This window comes from Nomascus leucogenys, chromosome 24 (genome assembly GCF_006542625.1).
Source record: "Nomascus leucogenys isolate Asia chromosome 24, Asia_NLE_v1, whole genome shotgun sequence".
Taxonomy (NCBI): Eukaryota; Metazoa; Chordata; class Mammalia; order Primates; family Hylobatidae; genus Nomascus; species Nomascus leucogenys.
In genome coordinates, this window is record NC_044404.1 from 5,263,014 (window position 1) to 5,280,859 (window position 17,846).

The following is a 17,846-nucleotide window of genomic DNA, read 5'->3' on the forward strand; positions in this document are numbered from 1 at the left end:
AAGTCTATCATCCCCAGGAGGCACAGAATCATCACTCACTGTCACCCCAGCGGGGCCCCAAGGGGCCAAACAGGCAGTGGCCTCTAAGCAGAACCAGGGGAACCCAACGCATGTTGGTGAAAGGCAGATCCTAAAAGTAACCCCAGAGAGACTTTGGCTGCCAGCTGCTTCCGAGGGAATGATGGTCGTGCCTTCTGACCTGTCCAGGCCCCAGGATCAGTTGAGCCAGACGCCCAGCATTACGATGGCTCTGACAACGAATCCACATAATTCCCTAGGCTAGGAGAGAGACCTGAATATTTTTAAATTCCAAGCAGGGTTGAAACAAAAAGACAGTTCTGGGTATTTGTTTTTTATTTTTGAGACAGAGTGTTGCTCTGTTGCCCAGGCTGGAGTGCAGTGACACAATCTCAGCTCACTGCAACCTCCGCCTCCTGGGTTCAGGCAATTCTCCCACCTCAGCCTCCCAAGTAGCTGGGATTACAGGTATGTGCCAACATGCCTGGCTAATTTTTGCATTTTTGTAGAGACAGGTTTTTACCATGTTGCCCAGACTGCCCTTGAACTCTTAGGTTCAAACTATCTGCCCGCCTTGGCCTCCCAAAGTGCTGGGATTACAGGCTTGAGCCACTGCGCCTGGCCCTTGGTATTTCAGTTGACTAGGATCCTACTTCACCAGGGTCCCTGGAACCCAGGCATCAGGTTGAGTGAGGTTTTACTCCCCACGGACCAGAGAGAGAAGCCAGGGAAGACTAGAGTCCAGCAAGCATCACGTGACTTCACTGGTGTGTTGAACACTTGGCAGTCGCCAATATTTCAGCCTCAATCATGAAAGCTGGACTTTTCGATGGGTCTCAGGCCACCTGGGGTGTTCTAGCTGAGAATATCAAAACAGATGTGAGGACTGTGAGGACAAAACAAGGCTGAAACAGTGAAAACATCTGACACCAGTGAGGGCTATGGTCGAGTCACACCACTTTCATCTGGGTGACTTTAGAGTTCCCCTTTAACAGGACCATAGATGGCAGGGATTCCACCGTGCGTAGTGTGGATGCGCCGAAATCGGGATGCCGCTGGCGGGTGTCAGCAATGGGTTAGGCTATTTCTGGTGCAGACCAGCTGGTTCTCCCAGCCTACCCCCGTGACGTGGGCTCTGCTACCTTCCCTGTCAACATCATCAGCGGAGGCTTTGTATAATTTACTCATTCATTCAGTAAGCATTTACATACCTCGGTAACATTTCCTCATTGGATTTAAATTGCTGGAGACTGTTGTCTACGCTGGTGGGCCCATAAGGAGACTAAAACAGACTCTGTCCCATTTTACAGCTAGTGGGCAGAACGGGAGGAGGACACCCATCCACAACAAGGAGAGCAGTGGGCTGTTTATGGAGTGATTGTGATGAGCGCTGCACTGTGGCAGGCAGGTGCCCTGCGGTTTTGAATGTTTCACTCCACCCTGTCGGGTGGGTGTTATTTCTTCCCATGGCAGGTGGAGATATGGAGATGGGAAAGGTGGAGCGATCTGCCCAGTCAGGACTTTGCTCCCTCTCTTCCCATATGTGAGGTTGCCCCTGTGCTACACACACACTGTGGAACAGGAAGCACCCCATGGGTGCTCTAGGAATGCTGGCAAAGCCCAAAGAGCTCGCCTGGAGATCAGCACAGCCTGGAGATGAGGCACAGTTAGGGCATGAGCTGGCTTGGAGAGGATGGGCAGGGTTCAGACAGCAGAAGAGACATTTCTACTGTCTGAGCATCAGGCACCTTGGCATTCTGTCCACAATGGGAAGGCCGGAAGGGAATTGCCGAGCAGGAAGAGAATCGCCTTCTCATTGTAGACAGAATGGCAAGATCCAAAGAGAGTTGGGAGAATGTGGGCCATCATTACAGAATGGCACGTGGCCTGGAGTCCACCTTGCATGCAGGGAAAGAGCAGAGAGCAAGATACAGAGCCCTCAGGGCCACTCTGCACAGTTCAGGTGCCCTTTGGGGAGGCTGTGTCCTGGAGAGGGCAGATCACCCTGCATGCATCCATGCTGTACAGGTTTATAAGATCCAGACATGGCTCTTTTCTGCAGAGGCACCAGCCCCTGAGGTGGCTGAGACCCCAGGTCCCAATTCCTGCTGCCGTGCCCTTTGCTTGATAGATCACTCTCCACGGAGCTTCCCACGGAGCCCACCATCTCGCCTGACCCAGGACTTCACACTTGCTCTTCCTCCTTCCCGGAATGTTCTTTCCCTGAATCTTAACACAGCTGGAACCTCTCATCTTTCCCCTCCTCAGACATGACTGGCCTGCTCACCCCCACCTAAGGCACGTACTTTGTGTCACAGCAACCTTTTTAAGTTTACCTGTGTCTCAGCTAATGATCGTCTCACTATTGTTTTAACTTGTATTCCTGGATGCCTGGGGATGCTGCCCAGCCATGCATGTGTTTATTGGCTGCCTGAAACTCCTCCACCATGGCTTGCCTGTTGACAGTCTTTGCCCGTTTTAATGTTGGGTTGTCTTTTTCTTATGACTTGCAGAATTTCTTCATGTATTATGAAAAGTATTACTATATCTTATAATCACCAGTCTCCTCCCCTAATAGCTATTTCTTTTATTTATGATGCCTTTTGTCTGTGGTCACCAGCCATACAGAAGTTATAGTTAGATACAGTCAACTGTAATAACCTTTTCCCATGTGATTTCTGCTTTGGTCTTGTTTAAGAAATCCTTTCCGATGTGGTATGCTGAAGGTGGCCTATCATTTCTTCCAGTGTGGTATGCTGAAGGTTTATTTTCCATGGTTGGTTTCAAATCCACTTAGGGCTTATTTCTGTGCATGAGGTGAGCATCTATTGTATTTTCTTTCCATATGGCTGGACAGTTGTCCCTGCACAATTTATTGAATGGTCCCACAGATTTGTAATGCCTTCCATATCAGTTAAGATAAAGATCTACTGTGAGAAACACAAAGCCCCAAGATAAATGGCTGAAACTAGATAGAAGTGTATTTCTCGCTCACGTGTGAATCTGGGGCAGCCTTTCTTGGGCCAGTCTGCTGGCTCTGCCAGGAATCCAAGCTCCTTAATCCCTAGGGCATGACTGGAGCCTTCATGGTCCAAGATGAAGTTCCCACCAACCCCTGAGTTTCCAGGTAGCATGATGAAGAGAAAGAGGGAAGGAGGGTCAAGGACAGGTATCAGCTGTATGTATTCTAAGCCACTGTCCAGCATTTCTGCTTCTTCTTTTAGCCAGACTTTTTTTTTTTTTTTTTTTGCAAAGGATTTGGAAATTCTAAGTAGCCTGTTCTCAGACTTAGAGTAGATATCCAGCAGTCTCTACCACATCTTCCGTATCTTATGCCAAAGTTATATATATGCAAATATATATTTCTGGATTTTTAATTCTGTTCTGCATATCTAGTTGCCTATTCAAATACGATAGCCCTTAATTACCATGGATACATCTTGACAGATAGAGCAATCTATCTATAGACAGTGATGTGTCTTAGATATTTGTCCCACCCAAATCTTATGTTGAAATGTAACCCCCAATGTTAGAGATGGGGCCTGGTAGGAGGTGTTTGGGTCATGGGGGTGGATCCTTTATGGCTTGATGAGTTCTTTGAGATCTGGTTATTTAAAAGTGTGTGGTACCTCCCCCTGCCTCACTCTCTTGCTCTCTCCCTTGCCACGTGAGACGCCTGCTTCCCTTCGCCTTCTGCCATGATGAAAGCTTCTTGAGGCCTCCGCAGAAGCCGAGCAGATGCCAGCACCATGCTTCCTGTAAAGCCTGCAGAACCATGAGCCAATTAAACTTCTTTTCTTTATAAATTACCCAGCCTCAAGTGTTTCTTTATAGCAGAGCAAGAATGACCTAACATAGATAGAATGGTGGAGATGAGCATCCACCACTTTCTGTCTTCTCCCCCGCATCTTCCTGGTTCTTCTTTTCCTCTTCCGTATGAATTTTAGTGAGAATTGGTGTATCAAGTACGATAGCACTTTTGATTGTGAATTTTATTGAATTTCATTGAAATTATAGATACATTTGGGGAAGTGTTGACTTATTTATGGTATTACTCCTTCTACCTATGAACACAGTAAATCGCCTCATTTATTCAGTCTTCTTTTATGCCCTTCAATAATATTTTATAACTCTCTTTTCTAGCTCATCTTTCCTTAGATTTATTCCTGGGTAACTTACAGTTTTTGTGGTTTGGGTAAATCTCTTTTTTTTTTTCTATTACACTTTTGGAAGGGCTTTTCTTAACATACAGAACGACTTCCGATTTTTGTATACTGATTTTTAATCTAGATTCACTTACTAGTTTTAATAGGTAGTAGAATGTCTGAAATTTCTCTGTTGACAGTCTATTCATCTGCAAACAACGGCATTTTGCCTTTTCATCCCAATCCACATTCTGTCAGTTCTGTTCCTTACATTGAATTGGCCAGCACTCGCAGAAAAGTATCAGGAAGGCACTATGATAGCAGTATTCTAGAAAGTTTCTGATGTCATTATCGTTTCGTGACTCTAAAGTTTCGTCATGAAACTAAGTGTTTGCTTTTTCTCCTTCTCCTCGGCACCTTTTCCCCTCCCCTTACTCCTCCTCTTCCTTTTGTGTTACGCTTTATCAAATAAAGGATGTCTTTGTCTTTTCTCTCTCGTTTTGGATTTCCTAGGAGGTTTCTGGTTTGTCAGTATTCTGTTTTGTTTGCTTCTCTTACCGGCGGCAAATCTGTACAGTTCTGCAGCAACCTCAATTCTTGCCTCCTCAGAAGAAAGAATTCGACTGAGGGACATAAGGCAGAGGGAGAAACTGAGGCAAGTTTTAGAGCAGGAGTGAAAGTTTATTAAAAAGCTTTAGAGCAGGAATGAAAGGAAGGAAAGTACACTTGGAAGAGGGCCAAGCGGGTGACTTGAAAGATCAAGTGCGTGGTCTGACGTTTTGACTCGGGGTTTTATATGTCAGCATGCGTCCAGGGTCTTGCATCCCTTCTCCACTGACTCTTCCCTTGGAGTGGGCTGTGCACATGCGCAGTGGCCTGCCAGCACTCGGGAGAGGAGCATGCAGTGTGTTTACTGGAGTTGTGCGCATGCTCGCTTGAGGCATTTCTCTCTTACCAGCGCAATGTCTCTAGGAGGTCATGCACCGGTTAAACTCTGCCATTATGCCTCTTACTGGGCATGCTCGAGCCCACTGGCCCAACTCCTGAGATCCCATCTGGAAGCTGCTGATCACCAGTTTCAAGTGTTTCTGTTTATTGGGAGACTGCCTTCCTCTGGCACTGGCAGTGACCAATTATTATTTTAGAGAGACAGTTAACAACCGCCTGACCGTCACCTGATGAATATCAGGAATGTGGCCTGACATTCCTGGTGTGTGTGGTGGGGGGTACGAGGGGAGCTCTCTCCTACGCGGCTCATGTCTGACTAGTTGGATTCTGCAGAGTGGAAGTGGGAAACTCCTTCTGACCCCGGCCACCTGTCTCCATGTGAAGGCAGATCCATTTGAGTGACAGTCCGAAGCAATACCTCAACTGCCTCTCACTTCCCAAGACAAATAAACCCACTTGACCTTGATGTGCTTTTTGTGAATACATTGTGAGATTGGACTTCCAGAAATTTTATTTAGAATTTTTGCATCTATATTCTTTGGGAGGTAGGCCTATAATTTTCATTTCTCATAATGTCCTTGCTCAGTTTTGATATCAAATTATACTGGCATCAGAAAATGAGTCAGGTATTTTATTTGCTTCATCTATTCTGGAACAATTTGTATAAGAAGACAATTTTCTATTTCTTGAAGCTTTTGTGAAACTCTCCTTGAAAAATCACCAGAATCTAGTGTCTGAATGATTTTTATAAATTTTATCTAAAAACCATTTCTTCTAGGTGTTCAAATTTATTGTCAAAAAGTTGTTCATGATAGTCCTATGATTTTTAACCTTCCTTTTGCACCTCTTTTTATGCTCCTAGTGATGCCTTGTGCCTGCTTTTTTCACCATGATCTGTCCACTCAGTTGACTATTTTTTTTCATTAGTTTCCGAAGAAATATCTTTGGTTTTATCAGTCAGCCATATTTTGTTTGCCTTTTCTGTTTTCTTAATTTCTGCTCTTAGCTACTGTTGATTTTCTTCTCCTTCTTATAGGCTTACTCTCTCTTATTTTAGTAGGTTCTCAAATTGAATGATTAGCTCATTTATTTTATAACATTTTTAAATGCATTAAAAGCTATAAATTTGCTTAAAGAATTGCTTTAGCTATGTCTTATGAGTTCTGACATAAAGTGGGATTTCTTTCAATCAATTCTAAATATTTTGTTATTGCTACTATGATTTTTCTTTAATCCGTGAATTATGTTATATGTAGTTTTAGTACATCTTTCTATATATATTTGTTATAAATGTTTGTCTGCTTTTATCATTACTCTTTTAAATGGCATATAGGAGGATTTTTAAGTTATCTAATTAGTCTGTCTGTGATAGGTAATATTGTCACATTTATTGTAAGTATTGGTATATTTATCTCTGTCTATTTTTGTTTTTTATAGATACTAGCTTCTATTTTCTCTATGTCTTGACTTGTTTTTGATACAGCTTTTCTTATATCTTTTTTCCCACCAATTTGGAAGTTATTATATCTCTCCATATATTTTAGCTGGTACACTTAAGTTGTTAACATAATAACTATTTTTCTAACAAAGTCTAAAGTTATTTGACGTTTCTCTCCTTTTCCAGTTTTCCCCACCCTACATTCTTGTTTTACATTTTAATTCAATATTCTTAAAAACAAATTTCCAATTAATGGTTAAACACATTCAGCAAAGTACTTTTATTATTATTTTTTTGCTCAGTATTATCTCTAGCAGACCACTCCTTCCCCTTTGGTTCACTTTTCTTCTTGTTGGAATATATCCCTCAGTAGCTTTCTCTGCACCCATCTGAGGGTGGTAAATCATGTTTTCTTCCAGTTCATATTCTAAAAATACCTTGGCCTCTTTTGCCCTCACTCTTGAACAATGGTTTCACAGGGTACATCAAATATAGCATTTGCAGTTAGTTATCTTGACACTCTGAGGCCATGTATTCATTGTCTTCTAGCATCTACTGTCACTGAGGAGACATTTGTTGCCAGTCTCATGGTCATTCTTTTGTCATAATATCTCTTTTCTTTTGGGTACCTCTAAATATTTTATTTCATCTTTCTGCACTGCAATAATGTTTCATCCTAATTCATGTATATATATATATATATTCATGTATATATTTATCCTGCTCGGCACTCCAAGTGTTTCATTAGCTGAAAGTTCCCGCCTTTTCATTGAATCTAGAAAATTTCTAGCCATGCTTTCTTCAAATATTGTTTATTTGCCATTCCCCTTGTTTTCTCCTTCCCTGTGTGGCAGAATCTCAATTTCTTTTCCATATCTCTTAACTTATCTCTCATGTCTTAAGATTTTTTTCTCTGTGTGCTGCATTTAGAAGGAGCTTCACAATACTATCTTCCAGTTCACAAATCTTTCTCTGATCAGGTTCATATCCATTTGTAATTTTAAAAAGTTCCAGCCTGAGCACAGTGGCTCATGCCTGCAATCCCACCACTTTGGGAGGTCGAGATGTGTGGATCACTTGAATCCAGGAGTTTGAGACAAACCTGGGCAACATGGAAAAATCTCATCTCTACAAAAAATACAAAAATTAGCTGGCTGTGGTGGCACACACCTATAGTCCCAGTTACTAGGGAGGCTGAGGTGGGAGGATCACCTGAGCCTGGGAAGTTGAGGCTGTAGTGAACTGTGATCAGGCCCCTGCACTCCAGCCACCTGGATGACAGAGTGAGACCCTGTATCAAAACAATAAATAAATAAATAACGACTATATGTTTTACTTCAAGAATCTTGAATTGAGCTTTAAAAAGTGATCTGTTTTTAATTCATATCTAAGTCATAATCTTTTCTTATTTTTCATATATTTCTTTCCTTACATCTTTGAGACCTTTAGACCTTTGAGACCATAGGGTATTCTGTAGACATCTCGAGGTTTCCTGTTGTTTGCATTTCATTGGTGATGAATGTCTTAACTGACAATTGTCACTTTAGTGTAAATCTTCTTCATGCTGATCAGAATCTTCTATTGAGTGGGTCTCTCTCTCCCTTCTGCCCTCCACCCAACCCCATTTGGTGGTTACACAGGTGCCTTTTCTCTGCCCCTGAGAATCCTGGTCAGAACCACATTGTATTGGAGGCCACTGCTCCAGCCTGTCAAGATCCTGGGGAGAGCACAGGTGGAGTCATAGGGAAATTGGCAGCTTAGCCCAAGTCTGGACCACGTGGCTGCTCTGCTTCCATTGGGACTGGCTCTCCCTGGTCTCCTTTCATTCGCTCCAGGTTTCATACATGAATCTGGCTGGGGTCTCTTGCCATGTGGGGTGCCTGGGTCCCTGTCATTTTCAGGAGCCAGATCCCTGCCACTTCCAATAGACTCTTGCCCTGCAGCCCTGCATGTCCACAGCTCCGCCTCCTCCTAACACGTGCCTCTATTGCAGGTACACGGAGTGCCTTCTTTTCTTTTAGAGCATTGGTAAGTACCTAAGTATAAATTCGATTGACCTTTGCTGTGTTGGAGAAGAGAGAACAGTTCCAAGTTTGAACTCAGTTGTAAAGTTTCCTAGCAGCCCAGCCCCACATCCCCCCAGCGCCTGGCTCACTGGAGATGTCTCTGAGTAGGAATGAACGAAGCAGAGTCAGTTCCTCCAATCTTATGTATTTTAGTATTTTAGGGTACTAAGAGTCTTCTCCCTCTGAAGTTATAGAGAGGGAGCTTTCCAGTGTAAGGAAGACCCAGGGCATAGTCTTCCTGTAACCCCAAGGCCACCAGGAGTCCACAACCAGGCTCCTTATCCAGTGGGGGGATTGGAGCCTGCAGGAGAAGGAGGCAGGACCCATCAGAGGCCTGATGGAAACAGGGTCCCCAGCACAGCTGTGTTGGGGGCAAAAGCCACGAAGGGAGATAATGAGGCTGCTCTTGGATGGGCTGGTGATGTCTTCTTTCCTAATGAGATGTTAAATGAAGCGATGGCAGACACAGACTCCACTGATTTGGGAAAAGATGATCAATGAATTCCCATCTTCAAGCGCACTTATTAGCTGCTGCCTGACATGACAGACTGAAAAACCTGGAGATGAAATTAGTGGTGTCAGTGTGTCATGACCCAGCTTAGTCTGAGTGGATATGCATGTGTGTGAAAGAGAGAGAGAGAACATTTTCTTAAATAACTAAAATTCACTGACAGGTGGTTCCACATTAGAAGCCTCCTATATAGCTGTTCCGGCTGCAGCTGCCCAAGTCTGCCTGGGCCTCCTGCATGAGGTCATGAGTCTTAATAAAGCCACTGACCCACACATTTGGAATTGTACTGACTTTTCACAACTAACAGCCAACACATTGCCAAGAAGCAATTCAATTGTTGAGGATATCACATCATGCCAGGGAAAGAGACATAGAATTCAGAAAGCCTGGAATATTGCAGGTAATTACTAAAGCATGTAGTTTATAGATCAATTTGCTCCATCTACTCAAATCCAAATAGTCTAGGACCTCAACTGCATGAAAATCTTTGTAAATATTTGTGTTAAAAGCCCCTTGGTAAACATTCCCTGTGGTGCATTTGGAGCACAGGCAATAAAAGATGTTTTGTTTCAGTGCCTTCTTCCCATGATTTAAAAAGGAAATGGGAGAACTGTGCAGTCACACTGCCATCCCGCATCCACGCAGAATCTGCTCAGCCACGGTGGAGCATCTATTGGTGCACCGAGGGGGGTGGCAGGGGCCCCAACACACAATGCAATTTATATCAAAGCAAGGAATGGCCAAGTTTTCTCTTTCTAAAAATTCAGTTGCTTTAATTTCATGTGTAATGTGGCACAGACCCTATCCTATAAAGAGAGCAAGAAAAATTGAGCAGTGTTAGACTGCACTGAGGTGATAACCTCGATTAAAAAAAAACAAAAAGGGTACCTGTAATCCCAGCACTTTGGGAGGCCGACGAGGGTGGATCACAGGAGGTCAGGAGTTCAAGACAATCCTGGGCAATTTGGGGAAAACCTGTCTCTACGAAAGATACAAAAATTAGGTGGATGTTGTGGTGCATGCTTTTAATTCTAGCTGCTTGGGAGGCTGAGGCTGGAGAATCACTTAAACCTGGGAGACAGAGGTTTCAGTGAGCCAAGATCACGCCACTGAACTCTAGCCTGGGTGTCAGAGCAAGACTCAGTCTCAAAAACAAGCAAAAAAATTTAAAAAAAAATAAAAAGAGGTAGACGCGAAAGCGCAGTTACAGTGACCAATAGTCATCCATGTTCACGTCTCTTTAAAAATTCGTATTATAAAAATGTGTGTATGTATATGGCCTCTGCTGAATTGAAAAGACCTGACATTGATAATGCATTTCATAACGAATATAAGTTAATGATGTGATGAACATAATGTATCCCTAATAATCTCATGATGCTTTCTTTCCCTCAGCAAATAATTTTAAGCTTAGGTCATGTGTTTTAAACTGTGTTGGAGGCAGGGGCATTGAGGAGAACGTGCAGGAAGAGCTCTCTAACCACACTTAATTTTCATTCCAGTGAGGGGGCTGGTGGCTTCAAGAAACAAGTCAACAAAGGAGGTTATTTCAGATTGTGATCATTGCTAGAGAATAATCACAAAGGGGCCAGGAGGTGACAGGTGTGTGCATGGGGTGAGGCAGCTCTGAACCCTTCTCTTCCCCATGGCAGGTTCTCCCCATTCTCTCTCTCATTGCCCCCCATTCTTCATTCATGAGGCTTATTATCATTCTGTCTTCATGAACCCCATGCGGATAGGGGCTTTATCCATCTCCTTTGCTTGGTCATCTCTGGGTCCAACATCCAGCCTGCCTGTGGCCGTTAATATTCTGCATGAAGGGATCGGTCTACAAACAGAAACTTTGGCTGCCTGTCTTGTCTCATGATGACTCTGGAATTATCGTAATCCCATTCTTTTTAATTATTTCCACCATTCTGCTGTATGCAGTTTATGTTACAATTATACGTTGGCGACTAAATCTTTAATTGTCCTCTACTCATTTCATGGATCACTAGGAACCTTTTTCCCCCCCCAATTAAATTACTTCTCAAGGGCAGGGATATGTCTTCAATTTCTTTATTACTCCTCACCATCAACGCATTTGAGCACTAATGTCTGGGCCGAGCCCAGTGCTCCATCCATACTTGCCGACATTGTAGAATGTGTATTATTCCCTGTGCAGTCAGTGGGGCTCTGCTGCTGGAAGAGAGAGGAAGCTTGGATAATTGAAATATCCCCATCTCAGACATTACCGACTGAGGTTAGGTAAGGGCAAGTCAGACTGACTTTCATATCTTGGGGTTTTATTTCCTGCTGTTTCTTGTATGTATTCTTTCAGAAAACCTTAAGAAGGAAAAGTCTGGGCCATGGAGAAAACAGGGAGGTTAAGAAAGATTCTCAAATGTTTTTCTTTAAAAGTCAAGAGGTTGCTCTAATCAGTTTCAAGAAACAGCAACAACAGAACCCAAAGGCCATGATGAAACTGTTATGTCCTCTCTCCCTTTTCCCTCCTCCTCCTTCCTTCCCTCCCACTCTCCTTCTTTTGGACACAGTCAGCTCCAAATGGAATTAACAAGCAAAATGATGTTTAGGTGGGTTCCACAAACACTGATGTGCTGATCACCATGAATGTGCTGGAAATACAGGATGCATAAGGCCTCTAAGAATTTGTGCCTATTGGACTCGGCAAGTGGACGAGGTGTGTGTTAAAGGAGGAACAATCTTAGTAGCTGCAAGTGAGATGGAGAACACAGTATTTGGATGGAGTGGGATGAACCACTTAAACATGGCAGGTTGGGATTCAAGCACAGAGAGCCCTTGGGTTCTCCACCAGGACACAGGCATATTCTTGCTCCTCTTGTCCCCTCCTCCAGGCACAATTGTTCCCTTTCTTCACGCTCTGCCCTGCCACAGACCTTTCTCTAACACCCAAAAATGACTGGTCTTGCCTTTAGCCTTTTTTAGTCCTTATCACGCAACAAAAGATTGGCTGCTATTTTGTCTCCTCTTAATTCAGAGTGAGGCAGTGTGGCCTATCAGTGTAGATCAATAAGACATGGCCTTGACATTTACCAGCTATTAGATCTTGGCTGAGTTACTCAATGTCTTCTGACTTCCATTTCCCCTTCTGCTAAAGGGAAACAGTAATTACCACCCACTGGGTGAGAGAGAAGATCCAATGGGTTACGGTTGGCAAAGCGTCTTGCAGATTAGAGAGGGCTCTCTGAATGTTAGCTAGTTATCATGACTGTGGGTTGGTTTCTATCACCAACTCTAAAATGTAGTTATAGAGGCAGAGTTCTATTTTGTGCTTTCTGTTCTAATGAGTCTGCACTATTAGGAGAACAGAACAGGTGGTCATTTTTTGATAGATGAGTATAGGATATGAATCTATTCCACAAACATTTATTAACCAAACGCCTGCTACAGAGGCCCTCTGTTTGACCCTGCATGAGGAAGACAGCATCTCAATATAGTCACTTTCTTTTTCCCACTTTGTCTGATGATATTTGTGGTTGGCAGAATAATGCTCCCCCAAATATGTCTATGTCCTAATTCTTGGAACCTGACATATGTGACCTTACATAGCAAAGGAGAATGAAGATTGCAGATAGAGTTACAGTTGTTCAGCTGACCTTGAGCTGGGGAGAAGATCCTGAATGACCCACGTTGGCCCAATGTAATCTTTAGGGTCTTTAAAAGTGGAAGAGGAAATCAGAAGAAAAAGTCAGAGAGAGAAAGAAGCATGAGAAAGACTTGGCCCAATGTTGCTGGTTTTAAAGATAGAGAGGGCCACCAGCTCAGGAATGTGGGAGACCCCCAGAAGCTGGAAAGGGCAAAGAGGTAGATTCTCTCCTTTTGTCTCCAGAGGAATGCAGCCCCTCTGCTGCTGATGCAGGATGTTTTACTTCTTTGCTTAGCTAGCTACGGGCTCTTGCCTCACAACCAGGAAGAATTAGGCACACAGACACTCAAAGACTGAGTGGAATAGACTTTATTAAGCGAAAAGAAAGCTCACAGCAAAGAGAGGATTCCTGAAAGCAGGTTCTCAGTTGCCCCCTTCCCAACTGAATACCAGGGTGTGTGTGTGTATGTGTGTGTGTGAATAAGGCATGAATTCCTGGTGGCTCCACCCCACTACCCCCGTGTGCATGCGGGCCCTTAGTCCACTGTGTGCCCCACTGTGCAAGTTCCTTTATCTGCACAAAACCTCTGGTATAAGCACCTGCGGGACAGGTCAGAGGTACTCTGGGGACCCTTCCCTTAATGTCTGCCTAAAGCAAGCTGGCTAACTCCTTTCACTGCCACCTTGATTTCATCCCAGAAAGACCCATTTCAGACTTTGATCTCCAGAACAATGTGATAATAAACTTGGGCTATTTTCACTACAAGTTTGCAGTAATTTATTATAGGACTGATAGGAAAAAAACACAATACTCATCATGCTCTTCTTTTCAACATTTATTTCATTCAGCCAATGTGTATTGAGTGCTTACTTTGTATCAGCCATGGATAAGTACTCAATATGAAATGATGGCCGGGGACCAGACATGATTGGTTCCTGCCCTCATGGAGCTTACAGTCTAGCTGAGAATACAATGTTAATCAAATGGTGGGGGAGATTGCTAGTTGTCATGAGGGCTGAACAGGATGGGTACATGGCTCATGTCTTCTATTATCCCAGGCAATTTAGCAATGTTTCAGAAAATCACCCTGAGCCCACCCTGCCGGCCCTCATCCAGCCAATTCCTCTTCCAAGGATCAGAGAAAGGCAGGGACATAGCTGGCAGCAGAGGCCACCTTGTCCCCAAAGTGCTGGGGGACCTGTTCATAGGAGTGAAGCACTTGATCAACTGCCCTTGACATTATACCTCTGACCATTTCGAGGCCAGCTGGGTTGGCCAGGCTGCTGCCTCCTTCTGTCTTTTTTTTTTTTTTCTGCACTGTCAATCAATAGAAAAGACATCAGAGACATTTAAGAAGCACAACTAATCAGTTAAGCATTCAATTAATTAGGCAATCATTTTTCTGCACTTGATTTTCATTACAGTGAGTTTATTTTCGTTTCTTGTGTAGGAAAAAACAGGTGCTCACATTTAGCTTCATCAGCTTCCTGTTGCTGTTGGATTCATGTATTATTTTAAAAACAGTTTTATTTTAGGGGAAAATGTGACCTGGGAAAACCCACCCGTATTTACTCCCCAGGGTTGCTGCTTTTGTTGTGGTGTTGGTGGTTGTTCCCCCTGCCTCCAACACTGGGACGGTTTAAAAACATAAGTGAAACTGTATCACATTCCACACACCATTGCTGAAGGCTTTGTCCCTTCTCACAAGTTACGCCTTTTCCTTTCTCAGAGAGGAAAGAGGCCGAAATTCACATTTACTAGGAGCCTCTGAAACAGGTTAGCCCCAATGTAGGTGGTGGTTAACATTATTTCCTAAAAGGCAACTCTGTTCACCCACTGACAGTTTCCAGGCCCCTCCCAGGGGGCTCAGAACTGCTATAAACCCAGACCCAGTGGCATAAGGCTGGACGTGAGCCCAGGTGCAAACCCAGAATCATGACCCGCATACACACGGTTCTCACTGCTTCCAGGATCAAATCCCCCATTCCGAGGCTCGCAGATCCCAGGATGAAAATGCTGCTGCCTGAGTTGGAATTGTCCTCGTGGTGCAAATAGCAGACTTAACGACATTCATGTTAATTACTTTTCCTGAGTGTCATTCTAAAGGAAAGAAATATACCAGTCTGCTTTCCGTTTTCAGATGATGTTGGCGGTCTTGTCCTCCAGCCCAACTGCACTTGCGAGGTCTTTAAAGCACAAGTGAAGATAGTTAAGCTGCCCCTCCCCATCTCTCCCTCTCTTGTCTATTTTTCCTTTGTTTGTGATACGAAGGGTTAATGTAAAAATAGATGTTCTCCAGGCATCATAGAGTTCCTCTTTAGGTTCCCATGGAAACCGAGCAGCGCAAGTATGTGAAGAATTTTTTTAAGTTAGCCCAAGATTTTATCCTCCAAAGATTTAGGGTCATTCTGCCTTATGGTTTGGGGAAATTTTTTTAAAGATTTTTTTAAAGTAATTAATCAAATATCTTCACCTGCCTTCCATCCTCCCCAGCCTACTCACAGAGCATTCTTTTATTTAAGGTGTCCAACACAAAGGTTATTTTGTGACATTTTGAATAATGCAACCCCTTAAGGGTATTTTTTTAAAGTTCTTTTGCAACAAACTTCCTTCTCCCCAACCTCAGAAGAAGGAAACACAAGAGATATTTATTTCCTTCCATTTAAGGTGATTTGGAATTGCTGCTGGGGTTAGATTATGGGAAATTGTCCACCAAGGAAACAAACTTGGTCACTATCCCTGAACTGCAGTGATGAGACCCAATGGGGACACACAAGACAAACAAAATACTGAGAAACCCGAGGTTCCCGCTCTGCCCACGGAGGGAGCTCCAAGTTGCAGCTGCCTCTTTCTGCTCCTTTTCAGTTCAGATAAATTGCACTTGGCCAACGGAAATGTCCTAAGGGCATTGCAGCTGCAGCTGGAGAATGAAGAAGACATAAAATTAGGGCTTTTGTCACTGTCACTTGATTTCATTAAAGGGCATTAGTTCTCGGCGAGATGTATGGGGTTGGAGAGGACAGGAGCCAGCAGCTCCCAGTGCAGCAGGAAGGCCGGCCCAGGGGAGTACCTAGAGCATCATTTCTGCTGCCACATGCTTGGGCTGCCCCACCCAGCCGTGCCCTGCTCAGCCGTGCCCTGCTCCGCCGTGCCCTGCTCCATCTCCCTTGCCAGGCCTGAGACTGGCCCCCAGTGTGTTGTGACTCCTGAGGTCTCTCAGCTGTCCCTCATCCCCCAGGAGAATTGCTCTCCACTGCAGAAGCTGCCTGATGGGGAGGCTGACCCCTCTCCAGGACTGACTGATCCAGGTACAAAGGGTCCCCTTGCAGCAATGGTGGAGCACCCTGTACAGCAGTTTGGGCTCTGGGCTCTCCTTTGAGATCAGGCCAAGGCCTGAGTCATCCTGGCTTGAGGTGGGATGAAGGTCTCCTCCACCTCCAGGTTCCTTCCTTCCTTCCTTTATAGGTTTATCCTGACAGTAACCTCTCCCCAGGTCGGAAGAGCTCTCAGGCTCTGTTTCTAGGGAGGCTGACCTGCTGACAATGATCCTAGCTGGATTTTGTAAGGTAAAGATACCCTTTTATATGGGTTGAGTTATGTCCCCTTAAAAGATGTCAAAATCCTGACCGCTAATATCTGAGAATGTGACCTTATTGGAAATCGGGTCTTTGCAGATCATCAAGTTGACAAGAGGTCACTGAGGTAGGCCTTACTCCAATAAGAAATGTCAAAGGTCAATGTCAAAGGACAAATCAAGTGTGTAAGGTCAATGCCAAAGGACAAATCAGATGTGAAAGGTCCATGTCAAAGATCATATCAAATGTATAAGGTCAATGCTAAAGGACAAATCAAATGTCAATGGTCAATGCCCAAGGACACAAGTGTGTTCCTGACAAGGTCTTTCTCATTGACCAAGCTTTTGTCTGTCTTGGCCATGCCCAGTTGCAGCCCAGTTGCAGCAGGAGCCCTGCTGAGTCCACAGTGAGAGTCCCTGTCCCCGGGTCTCCTCTTGGTGGTTCCATCCACCATCTCCTCATGGGCCCCCAGACTACAAATCCCAGGTGTCTTCATTGCATTTGGCATTGATCTCAGTCTCCCTCCTCCATTGCAGTGGTCTTGAATAAAGTCTTCCTTACTGTTTTAACAAGGGGCAGGGTAATATTCATTGAACATCTTATACAAAGAGAAAACCTGGCACAGAAGTGGACACGCACTCAGAGGGAAAATGCCGAGTGACAATGAAGGCAGAGATCAGGTGATGCATCTGCAAGCTGAGCAACACCGGGAATTGCCAAAAACCACCAGAAGCTGGAGAGGCCTGGGACACACCCTCCCACAGAGCCTCAAGGGAGCCAGCCCTGCCCACGCCTTGATCTTTGACGTCCGACCTCAAGAACCATGAGAGAACCCATTTCTGCTGGTGAAGGCTCCCAGTCTGTGGTCCCCTGTCCTGGCAGCCCTGGGAACCTGACCCCTCGTCCCTCTGCATCCTGGCATCACCCTGCCTCCCCCTCTTTTTCTCCAGTGAATCCGACACACTCTCACTGAGACAGCCAGGTGGCAGGGGTCCTCAGAGAAACTCCAGCCGGCCTGCTCACTGGGAATGCACACTGGAGTGGAGCCACAGAAGTCCGCGCTGTTTGCAGCAGGGAGGAGCCTGGCCACTCCTCCTCCTGGTTGGAACATGGGATTTATTTTGTGAGGCAGGAAGCCTATACTGGGGAGACTCTTGTTCTGCTGAGTCCCTGTTCCCCCTTTATTTTCCTTTTTGCCCAATAAATCCTATTATTCTCAGTCTTCAAATTGTCTGGGAGCCTAATCTTTCATGGTCATGTGACAAGGACCCCGTCATTAGCTGAGCTAAGGAAAAGTTCTGTGCCATCAGAAGGCTGAGTCCCAGGTCCTTTGTTCCAAGAGCTGAGCTTCCTCATGGGATGTGGGGAGGCGGTCAGTACAGGTGATCAGGAGGACTGAGGCTGTTGGAGGGGGACCCCAGAGGGAGGCATCAGGGGTTGCATCCAGAACTGGGCCACCTGGGCATCCTTCTGAGGCAGGTTTCTCTCCATGTGCACGGCATGGCCCTTCCACATAGCTGTCACAAGCTAGGAGGCT

At 44.7% G+C, this 17,846-nt stretch overlaps 1 long non-coding RNA gene across 1 annotated transcript; it reads left to right on the plus strand.

Moving 5' to 3' along the window:
* Positions 1-5,072: 5,072 nt before the first annotated feature.
* LOC101175875 lies at positions 5,073-17,534 on the plus strand. The gene is made up of 6 exons (XR_180225.3): positions 5,073-5,656; positions 8,543-8,577; positions 9,290-9,526; positions 15,600-16,042; positions 16,200-16,300; positions 16,846-17,534. It is a non-coding gene; the product is annotated as an uncharacterized LOC101175875 (long non-coding RNA).
* The last annotated feature ends 312 nt before the right edge of the window (positions 17,535-17,846 follow it).